The sequence below is a fragment of the Ambystoma mexicanum genome, chromosome 3q, assembly GCF_040938575.1.
Source record: "Ambystoma mexicanum isolate Mex_15411 chromosome 3q, UKY_AmexF1_1, whole genome shotgun sequence".
Classification (NCBI taxonomy): Eukaryota; Metazoa; Chordata; class Amphibia; order Caudata; family Ambystomatidae; genus Ambystoma; species Ambystoma mexicanum.
In genome coordinates, this window is record NC_090926.1 from 1,044,264,129 (window position 1) to 1,044,277,558 (window position 13,430).

Below are 13,430 nucleotides of genomic sequence, written 5' to 3' on the forward strand. Positions count from 1 at the left end.
TCCGGCTCCCATTGGGCCTAAAAATAAAACTACAGACACCTAATATGGCTAGCCCAGAGGCATTGAGGCTACTTTCACTAAACGTAAACAGGCTCAACTCGCAGGTTAAAAGGAAGAAGGTGGAGAGGTTTCTGAGGAGGGAACAACAACATATTGTAACTTTGCAGGAGACCCATATACATACCAGAAATACGCAGAGGGTAAAATTCTGGGGTTACTCAAGAATTATCCAGGCCACACAAGCTAGCAAAAAAGGGGGAGTCTGGATCGCCCTGAAAGATGGGCTGGATTTGGCAATCACAGGGAAGCAGAAAGACAAGCAGGGAAGGTATCTAGCGGTGTCACTTGATGGAAGGGGGGAGTCCTTCACGGTAGCCACGCTCTATGCACCAAATCAAGCTCAGGACCCGTCCATTCAAAATATCATCACGAGACTGGGGACATTTGGGGGGACCCATATCCTGCTAACGGGAGACTTCAACTTGGCCTGGGACCCCTCAAAAGATAGGAGCTTGTCCGCATGGGGCTCGCAGGCGAGACCCTCAGGGGACCTCTCAAAGAAACTCCAAGGCTTGGCCTTAGTCGGCACGTGGTGGGAACTCCAAGGAGACACTGAGGGCTAAACCTTTTACTCGCACGTACACAGGTCACACTCGCGTATCAACTTGATATGGTTGTCAAAGCCCCTGGTAGGGAGAGCAACGGACATTGCAATTGGCGCAATCACCCCAGCCGATCACACTCCACTAACCATATCGCTAAATACACCACGGGGGCCCCCGGGCCTATGGCAGTGGAGATATCTGGTCTCGCTTTTTAAAGACCATACCCTGGTCAGGGAGTTAAAGGAAGAGCTAACCAAGTTCGCTAATCACAACAACTGGGATGACACGGCCCCGCAAGTATGGTAGGATGCCCTTAAAGCTACAGTTAGAGGGAGAATCATACCTATCAAAGCTAGAAGAGAACGAGAGTTGAGATTGGAGGAGCAACAACTGGAAGCTAGACTCAAAAGAATAATGGCTCAGATGGGCTCCAAACAGTCAGCGGCCATTAAAAGAGAATATAGGTCAGTGAGAGGGCAGTTGAATCTCCTACAAACAAGAGCTGCGCAGCGCAACCACCTTGTCGGATTCCAGACAAGGTAGCCCACGACCTTCAGTGGTGGGCCTATTCAGAGAACATTTTGAAAGGAGAACTGTTTTGGCAACCATGGCTGGAGATAACAGTAGTCACAGATGCCTCGCTCACAGGGTGGGGAGCCCATGCCAACGACTTCACCATCAGCGGTCGTTGGTCTCCATCGGAGTCCAGACTACATATCAACCTATTAGAGCTGAGAGCGATCAGACTAGTGCTGAAAGCTGTCCTGCCATCAGTACAGGGGAGAAATGTCCTGATAATGACGGACAATACGGTGGCCATGCACTACCTCAACAAAAGAGGAGGCGTAGGATCACTACCACTGTGCAGAGAGGCAATGCAGCTCTGGTTTTGGGCAATTCGGGAAGGAATCTCTCTATCAGCAGTCCATCTAGCCGGAGAGAAGAATTTGACAGCGGACGCTCTGAGCAGGCAGAGCACAGTCTCCCACGAATGGGAGCTAGCTCAGGAAGTCCTTCAAGAGATCTTCGCCCTTTGGGGAACCCCTCAGGTGGATCTGTTCGCCACAAGCACCAACCGGAAGTGTGATCTGTTCTGTTCAAGGGAATTTCCCCCGAGATGAGCTCTGGGAGACGTGTTCGTAGTGTACTGGGAGTTTCCACTCCTCTACGCGTTTCCTCCAGTCCCTGTTATTCTTCAAATGATCAGGAGGTTGAGAAGATTCCGGAAAACCATGATCCTAATTGCCCCGGACTGGGCCAGGAGAACGTGATACCCGGACCTTCTAGATATGTCCATCTGTCCTCCAATCCGTCTTCCACTCAAAGAGAATCTTCTCTCGCAGAAGGGAGGTCAGGTTCTCCATCCAGACATCAGAACCCTCAACCTTCACGCTTGGCTTCTGAAAGGTTGAGGTACAAGGATTGGGATCTCCCTGATGACGTCATGGAGGTGTTGCTTTCGGCCAGAAGACCAGCAACAAAGTCTTTATACCGCTGCCGTTGGAACAAGTTTTGCAGCTGGTGTAGGGAAGAGAATATCGACCCTTTTTCATGCGATACACCAACGGTGCTATCGTTTCTACTCTACTTGGCAAACTCAGGCCTTCAAGTTGGCACTGTAAAAGGCTATCCTGTAGCACTTTCTATCTTCAAGCGCACTGCGGAGGAACCATTGTATTTCAAAATTCCTCTAGTGGTACAATTTCTCAAGGGTCTGACTAATGTTTACCCTCCAAAACCATTCCAGGTTCCATTATGGGACTTAAATTTAGTCTTAAACTTCTTAATGGGCACCCCATTCGAGCCACTTCACTCTTGCGCATTAAGATTTCTCACACTTAAAACTGTCCTACTTGTAGCACTAACATTGGCTAGGAGGGTGAGTGAGCTACAAGCTCTCTCCTGTAAACCCCCACATACAATCTTCCACAAGGACAAGGTTGTCCTCCAGGTGAAGCCTAATTTTCTCCCAAAGGTGGTTTCTGAATTCCATATTACTCAGAAAATTACCTTGCCTTCATTCTACCCTCCTCCCCATCCGGGGAAAGAGGAGGAAAGGCTACACAGGCTGGACCCTAGGCGAGCTCTCAGCTTTTACATCAGCAGAACGGCTAGAATCAGGCAAGCAGACCAGCTGTTTGTAGGGTGCTCAGGTCACAAGTTGGGACTACCCATAACAAAACAAACCATCTCCAGGTGGATTATCTTGGCCATCCTGGAATGTTATAGACTAGCAGGGAAAGAGCCACCCCAAAACCTCAGGGCTCATTCAACCAGGGTATTGCAGCTTGTTCGGCTCTCCAGAGAGGGGTACCGGTCCGGGACATATGTGCGGCTGCCACATGGTCGTCCGCACATACATTCACAAAATTTTACAATCTGGATTCCTCCACTGCTCAAGAGACCAGATTTGGCAAAGCTGTATTACACTCGGTCCATCCCTAAAGGGATATATAACACTATCACTCCCTCCTCCAATTACATACCACTGCTATGGGAGTCTATCAAATATAAGGAATACGTCAGAGGACACAATCCCTTCGAAGAACAAGTTACTTTCTTACCTGGATAGTTCTTTCGACGGGATGTTCCTCCGACGTATTCCTTATCGCCCCTCCCATCCATCCCTGCAGTGATAACTTCCTTTGTGGTTGCAGCTTTCGCTCCTTCAAGGTTACTAACCAATTCAGGCATGTCTTTCTTATACTACAAAACGGAACTGAGCAACGGACGCAGCGCGTGTCTATTTATGGGCATGGTGACATCGGCGCCGATACGGTCGCCGTCGAGGGACATCGACTCGGTGGACGTCGACGCGTAGCGCCCTCTACAGAGAAAAAATTTCCGAGGCCAGCAAGCTGGAAACGTATATCAAATATAAGGAATATGTCGGAGAAACATCCCGTCGAAATAACGTTACCAGGTAAGAAAGTAACTCGTTCTTTTCAACTGCTTGATAATAGTGAAATGTTTAAATAAACGTGTATTATTTTACTCAGAAACCTTGAGTCAGTGTTTGTTTGAATCTTAGTAAATGCTGTCCTTTGTGTAACTATTGATACTGCTCACTTTACTCTTGAGATAAGTCTGGCTGCTCAGCCATTGCTACCACTTTACTGTGTAGTACGGGCTTGTACCAAAGCTGAATTTGTACTGTCACTTGTAGTCCTAATTGTGTGTGGTGTTCCGAAAGGGTACTGCATATAATTCTGCCTAACACTGGGCTCCAGTGGGTCCGAGAGGAAATGCATCCTTGCTAGAGATCTTAAGTACTGGGGTTGACAACACACACACACACACACACACACACACACACACACACACACTCACTCACTCACTCACTCACTCACTACGAAATCGGAAATATTGGGTGGGCCCGATAATACCTTAAACCAGCCACTTGAGAGACCAACTGACCAGGAGCTCATGGCCCATTCACAGAGAAGCACACAACACATCACCGAGGTACAGCCTATCACATTAAAGCCCATACTAGGTGAAGAGCAGGACTACTTTAAAAATCTGCCAGCCTTTGACAGTTCCTGAAAGAGCTGCCAGCAGGAATGCTGGAGCGGCAAATAGACCACAAACAGGGACAATTGGTTAATAAAGGATTCAGGAAAATATTTTGTTGGTGTTAGGTAGAGCCTGAAGGAATAAGACAGATCCTAGGAGACCCCAAGTGGGGATACTTGGAGAGCTTGCCTGAGGTGAGCAGCAGAACCTAGGAAACCTGTACCACGGAGGCTTCATAGAAGAAAGAAAGGTGATGGTGAAATGCTGCAGGTAAGTTCTGGTGAGTTGGAAGAATAATGGAAAAGTACATATAGATTTGGATTTATTTGTATTACATTTATTTTATTGTGCTTTTGTAAGGCGCTTATGCAACAAGTAAATTGTGTTTCAAAGCGCCCTCAAGGCAACAGGGAGGGGACATGGGAATGAAGAACAAATGCAACAATAAAAGCTAAAGGCAGTCCGACCAAGATGGCCGCGCTCCCGACCTGCAGCTCCTGAAACTTCGTTAAAAGTGTTACAAGCCCTCCCCGGCTCCTGCAACTTGCTCAAAAAGGCACCGGAGCAGAGACGTATACCGAGATCAGCCACTCCAACGTCCCGAACAGGGATCTGCAGTGATCAGCAACCCAGCACAGACACAGCACCATGAGGCTCGCGGGGCGGAGTCTCAGTGGAGAGTGGCTGGTCAAGACACTGAGGCCGAAACGGGGTCTGCTATGTTTCCGGCGCTGTCCTGAGAGCGGAGGGTAGCGTTCCTGGGATGAGTCTCTTTCGGGGGAGATTGTGGCTCCGGGCAGCCAGTTGAAGTGGACTCAGCTGAGCAGGTGTGGTGGGGCTGCGGGGAATGCTCACCCCTGACCTCTGGCAGCGGTTTGGCCACCCGGCGAATTCCATCGGCTCCGTAGGGCCGCGGCACGAAGGAGCCCATTGCGGGTGGGCAGTGGCAGGTGCTGACGCGCTGTGTGGCCTGGGCCCACTCGTGCGCAGAGGCTGTCTCTCAGTGGTGGGGGCCCCCTGGACATAGCGGACCTGTTACATTTTCACCTGGGGCGACGGTGGGATACGCTGGACGCCATTAAACAAGTGTGTACCACGTACATGTAAAGTGCGCCACGAGCCTGCTGGGCTGCGGGGCTCGCCGGTCCCGCCGGAGCAGGACTGAGGGGTAACTTGTCCCCCATGGAGCGAGGGAACAAGCCAAACAAGCCACCCAGGGGTATGAGGGGGCTCCCAAGGCCCAACCCAGCTTCTGCTCCCATAGGGGTCCGGAGGGAGATCCCTGAAAGCAGTGGCACTATAGAAGGACCTGACAGCGAAACATCTGGTGGCTCCAAGAGGCATACCATCTTAGCGTGGTACGGGCCCCAGATCCCCGGGGCCATGGAGAGTTTTTGGACATTACGCACGGGTGAACTCCTGGACATGCCTCACTTCCACTCGGGGCCCACAACCTTTCATGGTCACCCGGGCTCGGCGCCCCCCAGAGGGGTGGTGGGGTCAGTGGGATCAGCTTGAGGACTAACACGGTGGGCCATCACACTCTCCCATCCAACTTGGACTCCAGAACCGGGGGTCGCGCGGACCCCTGCTGCGGGGGCTCACATGGGAGAGGCGATAGCCAGGGCCCCAACGTCTCCCAGGTGGGGCCTCATGGCGGTGGGACGCTTCCTTCGCCCGCCAGTGATTTTGCCGTCAGCAAGGTTGCCCCTCCAAAGAGGACACCAAGCACCGACAGTGGGAAATGTCGAGGAATGGGGGAAGGACACGCCAGCCTCTGGGAAAAGTGCCAAAAAGGGATTGGAAGGCCCCTTACAAATATCTGGGCAAAAGACCCTGAGACAACAGAGGCCGAAGCGATCAGAGACTGGTCCTACGAACAAGTGGCACCCCACTGCCAGGAAGATCAAGATAGACCAGTGTCCCAGGCTACGCTGACACAATTCATGGCTGAATTAGTAGACCAGATAACAGCGGCAGAGCAGAAGCAGATGGACACTCTGCGCAAGGATCTGGCAGAAGGTATAAGAGAAATAAAAAGATATCAACAAAATCGAGGAGAGAGTTGACACTAATGAGCGGGCCATTCATGAACGGACGGAGGATGCGAGTAAAGTCGACAACCTACTGGAAACACTGGCCATGGCTACACAAAATCTAGAGCTACAGGCCGAAGACTTAGAAAACAGATCAAGAAGACCAAATATTACAGTCAGATCCCTACCCGAGGACATACCAGACCAAGAGCTAACACAAACACTCAAATCAATATTTGCCGACCTCATCGAGTCGGACTCTGAACCGGAGATGCAATTTGACAGAATTCACAGGGTAGGCCCACGTAGAGCAGAACCAGGATCAAGGCCGAGGGACGTTGTGGTGGCCTTCCACAACTTTGCAACAAAAGAAAAAGTCTTGGAAAAGGCCATGAAGGGTGCACGCATCACCTACAATGGCCACGAAAATGTCCTATACCAAGACCTGACGCAGATATGGCTGATCAAAAGGAGGCGAATGGGGCCTGTGCTGTCCTATTTGAGATCTTATCAAATTTGCTATAGATAGTCCCACCCATTCGACCTGACCTTTAAGATTACAACATGCGATGAAGGGCTGGCCATGCTGGGCCTGGATGAGCAGCCCACAAAAGCTCCCGTCGGAGCGGAGTCACATACTAACACGCACAAACCGTGGGAATGGTGTACAGTTAGGTCTAAGCGAGTGAGGAGGGGGGACCTGGGCACCACGCCCAGGCAAGACACCAATAAAGGGGAGGCTGACCCACAGGACACCGGGAGGGGTCCCCCAAAAGATCATGAAGTGGAGATGAGCCCCCGTGTCATTATATCGAGTCCGGGGAGGGCGCTCGCCAATGTAAGTGCTATGTTTCAGGTTGACAGTTAGAATATGTTATTCGGAAGCAGAGAGGGGAGATGGTGGGGGAGCTTGGAATGAAATCGGGAGATCCTGCATGGGGCTGCTCTGGGCTAGTTATAGAGCCCAGCTCTTGTCATAGTAATTCAAGGGGGCCTTGGGCCAGTCAGGCTCTCCTGGAGGGGTGGGTGAGATAGTGGGGAGGGGGTTGAGCGGGGGCAGGGAAGAGGGAAGTTCCAAGAGTCCTCTGTCGGTGGGGCATCCAGTAGGGTACAAGGGGTGACCCCCCAGGGAGGGGAGGTAAGGGGGTCCGGCTCCCATTGGGCCTAAAAATAAAACTACAGACACCTAATATGGCTAGCCCAGAGGCATTGAAGCTACTTTCACTAAACGTAAACGGGCTCAACTCGCAGGTTAAAAGGAAGAAGGTGGAGAGGTTTCTGAGGAGGGAACAACCACATATTGTAACTTTGCAGGAGACCCATATACATACCAGAAATATGCAGAGGGTAAAATTCTGGGGTTACTCAAGAATTATCCAGGCCACACAAGCTAGCAAAAAAGGGGGAGTCTTGATCGCCCTGAAAGATGGGCTGGATTTGGCAATCACAGGGAAGCAGAAAGACAAGCATGGACGGTATCTAGCGGTATCACTTGAGGGAAGGGGGGAGTCCTTCACGATAGCCACGCTCTATGCACCAAATCAAGCTCAGGACCCGTCTATTCAAAATATCATCACGAGACTGGGTACATTTGCGGGGACCCATATCCTGCTAACGGGAGACTTCAACTTGGCCTGGGACCCCTCGAAAGATAGGAGCTCGTCCGCATGGGGCTCGCAGGCGAGACCCTCAGGAGACCTCTCAAAGAAACTCCAAGACTTGGCCTTAGTCGGCACGTGGCGGGAACTCCAAGGAGACACTGAGGGCTAAACCTTTTACTCGCACGTACACAGGTCACACTCGCGTATCAACTTCATATGGTTGTCAAAGCCCCTCGTAGGGAGAGCAACGGACATGGCAATTGGCGCAATCACCCCAGCCGATCACACTCCACTAACCATATCGCTAAATAGAACACGGGGGCCCCCGGGCCTATGGCAGTGGAGATATCTGGTCTCGCTTTTTAAACACCATACCCTGGCCAGGGAGTTAAAGGAAGAGCTAACCGAGTTCGCTAATCACAACAACTGGATTGACACGGCCCCGCAAGTATGGCAGGATGCCCTTAAAGCTACAATTAGAGGGAGAATCATACCTATCAAAGCTAGAAGAGAACGAGAGTTGAGATTGGAGGAGCAACAACTGGAAGCTAGACTCAAAAGAATAATGGCTCAGATGGGCTCCAAACAGTCAGCGGCCATTAAAAGAGAATATAGGTCAGTGAGAGGGCAGTTGAATCTCCTACAAACAAGAGCTGCGCAGCGCAACCTCCTCTGCCTACGCCAAAGATACTATATTAAAGCCAATAAATCGGACCGCCTTTTGGGCAGAATGCTGAGGAAGGAGGTAGGCGACAATACTATCCTAAAAATTAAGGGGGAGGGAGGTCATACGTGTACTAACAACACAGACATAGAAAGGGAATTCCTCAAATGTTATACTGCTCTATACCAATCCAACAATCCGTCTCTCCGGGATCAGGTGGCCTATCTAGACATGATCAACCTCCAACAGATATCGTTGGAAGATAGGGAATTCTTTGAGGGTGAGAACATCAGACGAAGTTAGGAAGGTAATCAACAACCTGCCTCACAGTAAATCCCCGGGCCCGAAGGGTTTGTAACCGAATTCTATAAGACACATAAAGAAGTTTTAATTCCCTAACTCACCAATTTATTTAATCATACTGGTACCACCAAGGCCCCCCCAATCTATGGACGAAGCAAAAGTGATCCTAATACATAAAAAGGCAAAGACCCGACTGATTGTGGGTCCTATCGTCCAATAGCCTTAATTAATGCGGACGCCAAAATTCACACCAAAGTATTAGCTAATCGCCTTGATGCAATTCTTCCCAAATTGATACACCCGGACCAGTCGGGTTTTATTGGAGGCAGACAAACATCTGACAATGTAAGAAGAATAGTAGACCTTATTGAAAAGACCCAGAAAAGGAAATGACCGGTCCTACTGCTAGCAATAGATGCGAGAAGGCATTTGATCGGGTGGAGTGGGGATTTTTATTCGCCACCATGGTCAAGATGGGCTTCGGACTCAACTTTATCGATCGGGTCAGTGCCAACTATCAAAACACACACATTCATCTAACAATTAACAGTCAAATCTCAACTCCAATTCTGGTAGGAAGGGGCACTAAACAGGGTTGCCCTCTGTCCCCACTTCTTTACGCCCTCCATCTCGAAACATTTCTGGCAGCTATAAGGGCAGCCGAGGACATAAAGGGAATACCATTCGGTGGCCACGCCCATAAGGTGGCCGCCTTTGTGGACGACATGATTTTGTCTTTGATTCAGCCTGTCACCTCTCTGCAGGCAGTGGACAGGGAACTAGATAGGTTTGGCCAGGTGGTAGGGCTAAAAATTAACATGCACAAATCCAAAGTCCTCTCCCTCTCTCTGTCAGGGAGTGCTGAGCAAGATCTTAAAAGGGCGTACAAATATAGATGGGTTGTCAAATCTTTAAAGTACCTTTGAATATGCCTGACCAGCAAGGTAGGGGACCTATACCAGGCAAACTATCCACCGCTTTTAGAGAAGCTCAAAACCAAAATGGTCGACTTGGGGCCCCTGTTGATATCATGGCTGGGTCGCATTAACGCGTTAAAGATGGTCATTTTACCTCAGCTGCTATACTACTTTACGGCCCCCCCAATACCCATCCCAGCGTCTTTCTCCCGATACATCTGGAAAATAACCAACCGTTTTATCTGGAATCAGAGGCACCCGAGAGTGGCGGCAAAGCTAATGAGAACTTTGACAACCCAGGGAGGCATGGGATTGATGGATTTCAGGGCCTACTATCTGGCGGCTCAAATCCGGGTCATCAGGGATTGGCAAAGGGACGACAGGGGAAAGATCTGGAGGCTGATGGATAGAGCGGTAGTGGGAGGAAACTTACAGGGGATGTTGTGGTTACTTAGGTCGGATAGATCCCACCGAATGTACTGCAGCGTAATAACTTTAACAACAGGAGACGCATGGGACCAAGCAATAAAAGAGGCGAACATTACCTCCTACCCCTCCCCCTACACACCGCTATTTGGCAATCCGCAGTTCACCCCAGGTCACAGTCAACAACCGGCATTTGATCTCTGGCACCAGGGGAGTTGCCGGATGTTATGAGACATGTTTGACGGAGATAATGTCAATCAATTTGAGCAGTGTAAAAAGGACTTTGACATAGGCGAGAAGCAGCGATTTCCCTATTTCCAGTTGAGGCATGGGCTGTCACATCCTACAGTAAAGCGGGCGGGGTCCCGTCCCCTTAACCCTTTTGAAAAGTACCTAGACAAAGACTTGGGGGACAGGGGGGGTTGGTGTCCATTTATAAACATATCAAGTTGGGAGAAGCCCTACCAAGCAGTAATTATATGAAGAAATGGGAAGAGGATAACGGGCAGGAGATAGGGGAACCAGAATGGGAAAGGTTGTGGCCACAGATCCCCAAACTAACCAGATCGATCCAAATTAGAGAGATCTGGCTGAAACTGATGTTCCAGTGGCACCTATCCTCAATCAGGTTTAACAAAATATTCCCCATCATGTCGCACCTATGCTGGAGGAGGTACAGTGGTGTGGGCTCCTGGGCTCATATCTGGTGGGAATACCCCAAAATTGACCAGTTCTGGAAACAAGTGCAGAGGGCAGTTACCCAAGTCCTGGGTGTCACGGGTGGGAGGACAGAGGGCTGGAGATGTTAGGTCTAAATGAAGTCCTGGAAGGCATTGCAACTAAAGCAGCCCGTATGCTTTATGTGTTGATGATGATGTCAGCAGCACTGGTTTTGGCACAAAAATGGAAATCGATTGAACCTCCACAAGAGCATGAATGGATAGCCAAACTGTGGTCATTACTAGCTATGGAGTGGCTCACGTACTCAATCCAGGGTGATCACTCAAGGTTCATATCTGACTGGTCTAACTTACTGTCTTATCTGAAAGCTGGTGCTTGCCGGGCCTGGTGCCCCAAGACCATGGAACTTCTTGGAATAATCCAGCCGCAAGACGAGTCTGACCTGTGAAGGGTTGGCACTGCGGGTCCAATAGGGCGGCCGGCCCAGGGGAGCGGGCCAACGAGCCGCGCTAGCAGGTGTGCATGGACTACAAACTGAGGACACAAGCCAGGGGTGCTCTTGGATCAGGGCAGGGAGGGGCAGATGGGGGCCGATGGAGGTGGGGTGTGGTTGGGGAATGGGGGGATTGTGTGTTCATATAACTTGTTAAAAATGCAAATAAAAACTTATTTGAACAAAAAAAAGAAAGCTAGAGGCAGACCTACTAGGCCTTGTGAGCATTCAGAACATGCAATTCCATAGGGAGAGAAGGGATGAGGGATGAGGGAATGGGGGCGTAAGTTCTAGGTGTATCAAGAAGGACGTGCTAGGGAGTGAGGAGCTCTAAGTTCATAGGTGGAGTGGTCAGCCACCAAAATAAGTAAGTGTAGGCCGGCAGTGACATAGGCAAGTGTGTGCCAAGGCAAAGTGCTGGGAGGGGTGGAGGCTGTATGCGATTGGGTGTGGACAGCCGGGACCCGGGAGGACACATAATGGCCATGGCCACCAATCTCAGCAACTGTGGGATTTAAAAGAGGAGAGAGGAAGGGAAGGAGGAGGTGGAGGTGAAATGATTGAGGCTCTTCTGGAATTTGAGGAGATTTGGCTCAAGACGAAGAGGAAGGGGGAGGCTATTTCATAGGAGGGAGCCTGCTGAGGAAAGAGATCAGCCACCACCTGCTGTTTAGAAAAGCGCTTAACACACAGAGATTTTGTGCCGGAAGAACATAAAGATCTGGAGGGAGAGTATTTAGTGAGAACAAGTAGTAGGGAGCGTGGTCGCCAACTCCAGAAAGCCTTCTGGATGATACAGAGGGATTTGAATTTGATTCTTGCAGCAACTGGGAGCCAGTGAAGAGTTCCTAGGGCTGGAGAGAGGCAGTCCCTGGACTTGAGGCCAAGGATAAGTCTTTCAGCTCTTTTCTGGATTAGCTGGCGGGAGTGTAGAGAAGAAGAGGGTAGATTAAGGAAAAGGCTATTGCAGCATTGTAGCCTAGAGAGAACCAGAACTCTAGAGAAAATGAGCTTCTGGGGGAAGGTGAGGAAAGGAAGAATTCCTTTGAGGAGGTGGAGTTGAAAGTGGAACTTCTTGGCAAGGTCCTGAATGTGAGGGAGGAAGGAAAGAAAGCAGCCAAAGATGACTCCAAGGTTTCTGGCTTCGGATGAAGGAGAAGGGGGAGAGCCCATAGAAAATGGCCAGAGTGAGGGACAGAAAGAGGGAGCAGGAGTCCCGATAGGAAGGCTCTCAGTCTTGCTGGCATTGAGGCAGAGATCATTGGAAGTACACTAGGACTGGATGGCAGATAGACAATGATGCAGGAAGTAAGAATAGGATCAAAGGGAAGTTTGAAGAAGAGTTGTGTGTCGTCTGCATTACACTGGAAGTTTGGAGAGAAGGTGGAAATGAGGTGTGCAAGCGGAGCAAGGTAGTTGTTAAACAGCCAGGGGGAAATGTTGGAGCCCTGTGGGATGCCGCAGGTGGAGTTAGAGGTGGGGGAGGAAAAAGAGCCCAGAATATCCTGGGACAGATATTCACTGAGGAAGGGGCTCATCCAGTCCAATGCCCGCTCCGAGAAACCTAGAGTATCATGGAGTCGTTTTATGACGATGGAGTTGACTGTATCAAATGCAGAGGAGTGATCAAGTAGAATGAGAACAGCTGCAGAGTTGGAATCAAGAGAAGTAAGCAGTCCCTCACGGGTGTTCAGAAGGGCAGTTTCCGTGCCTCTGGATGCTTGAAATCCAGATTGGTGGTCGTCGAGGCAACCAACTAGTTCAGTGTGCTGGGACAGTTGGGGAAAACCAGCTTTTCCAGGAGTTTTCCAAGGAAGGGGGTGATAGATATGGTGCAGTAGTTGGCTGGACAAGCAGGGCTGGAGTGGCCTATTGGGAACTCTGGTGATTTGCCGGTAGGCCTCGGCACTCTGGGCCTCTTTTGTGTTGCCTTTCCAAATGTTCCCATAAGAAAAGGGTTGGACTTGATGAAAATGTGTAATGTGGGGCCTCTTTAAAAATTATTTCCAGGCCCTCTTTTGGTTCCCAATTCACCACTGTGGACAAAGCGGGTCTGCAGAAGATTTTTTCAGGAAAGAGAGCGCACAAGGGAGTGCTTGAGGGAGGAGGGGAAAGATCCACTAACAAAAGAGTGTTTGCAGAAATCGAGTGCAGGGTCAAGGGAGCCAATATTGTCCTTAATGTTTCT

The 13,430-nt window shown here is 50.1% G+C and overlaps 1 protein-coding gene across 1 annotated transcript in view; it reads left to right on the top strand.

Moving 5' to 3' along the window:
* DNAH17 (dynein axonemal heavy chain 17) overlaps positions 1 to 13,430 on the top strand; it is an 8,024,690-nt gene that overhangs the window by 805,711 nt on the left and 7,205,549 nt on the right. The window lies entirely within an intron of this gene.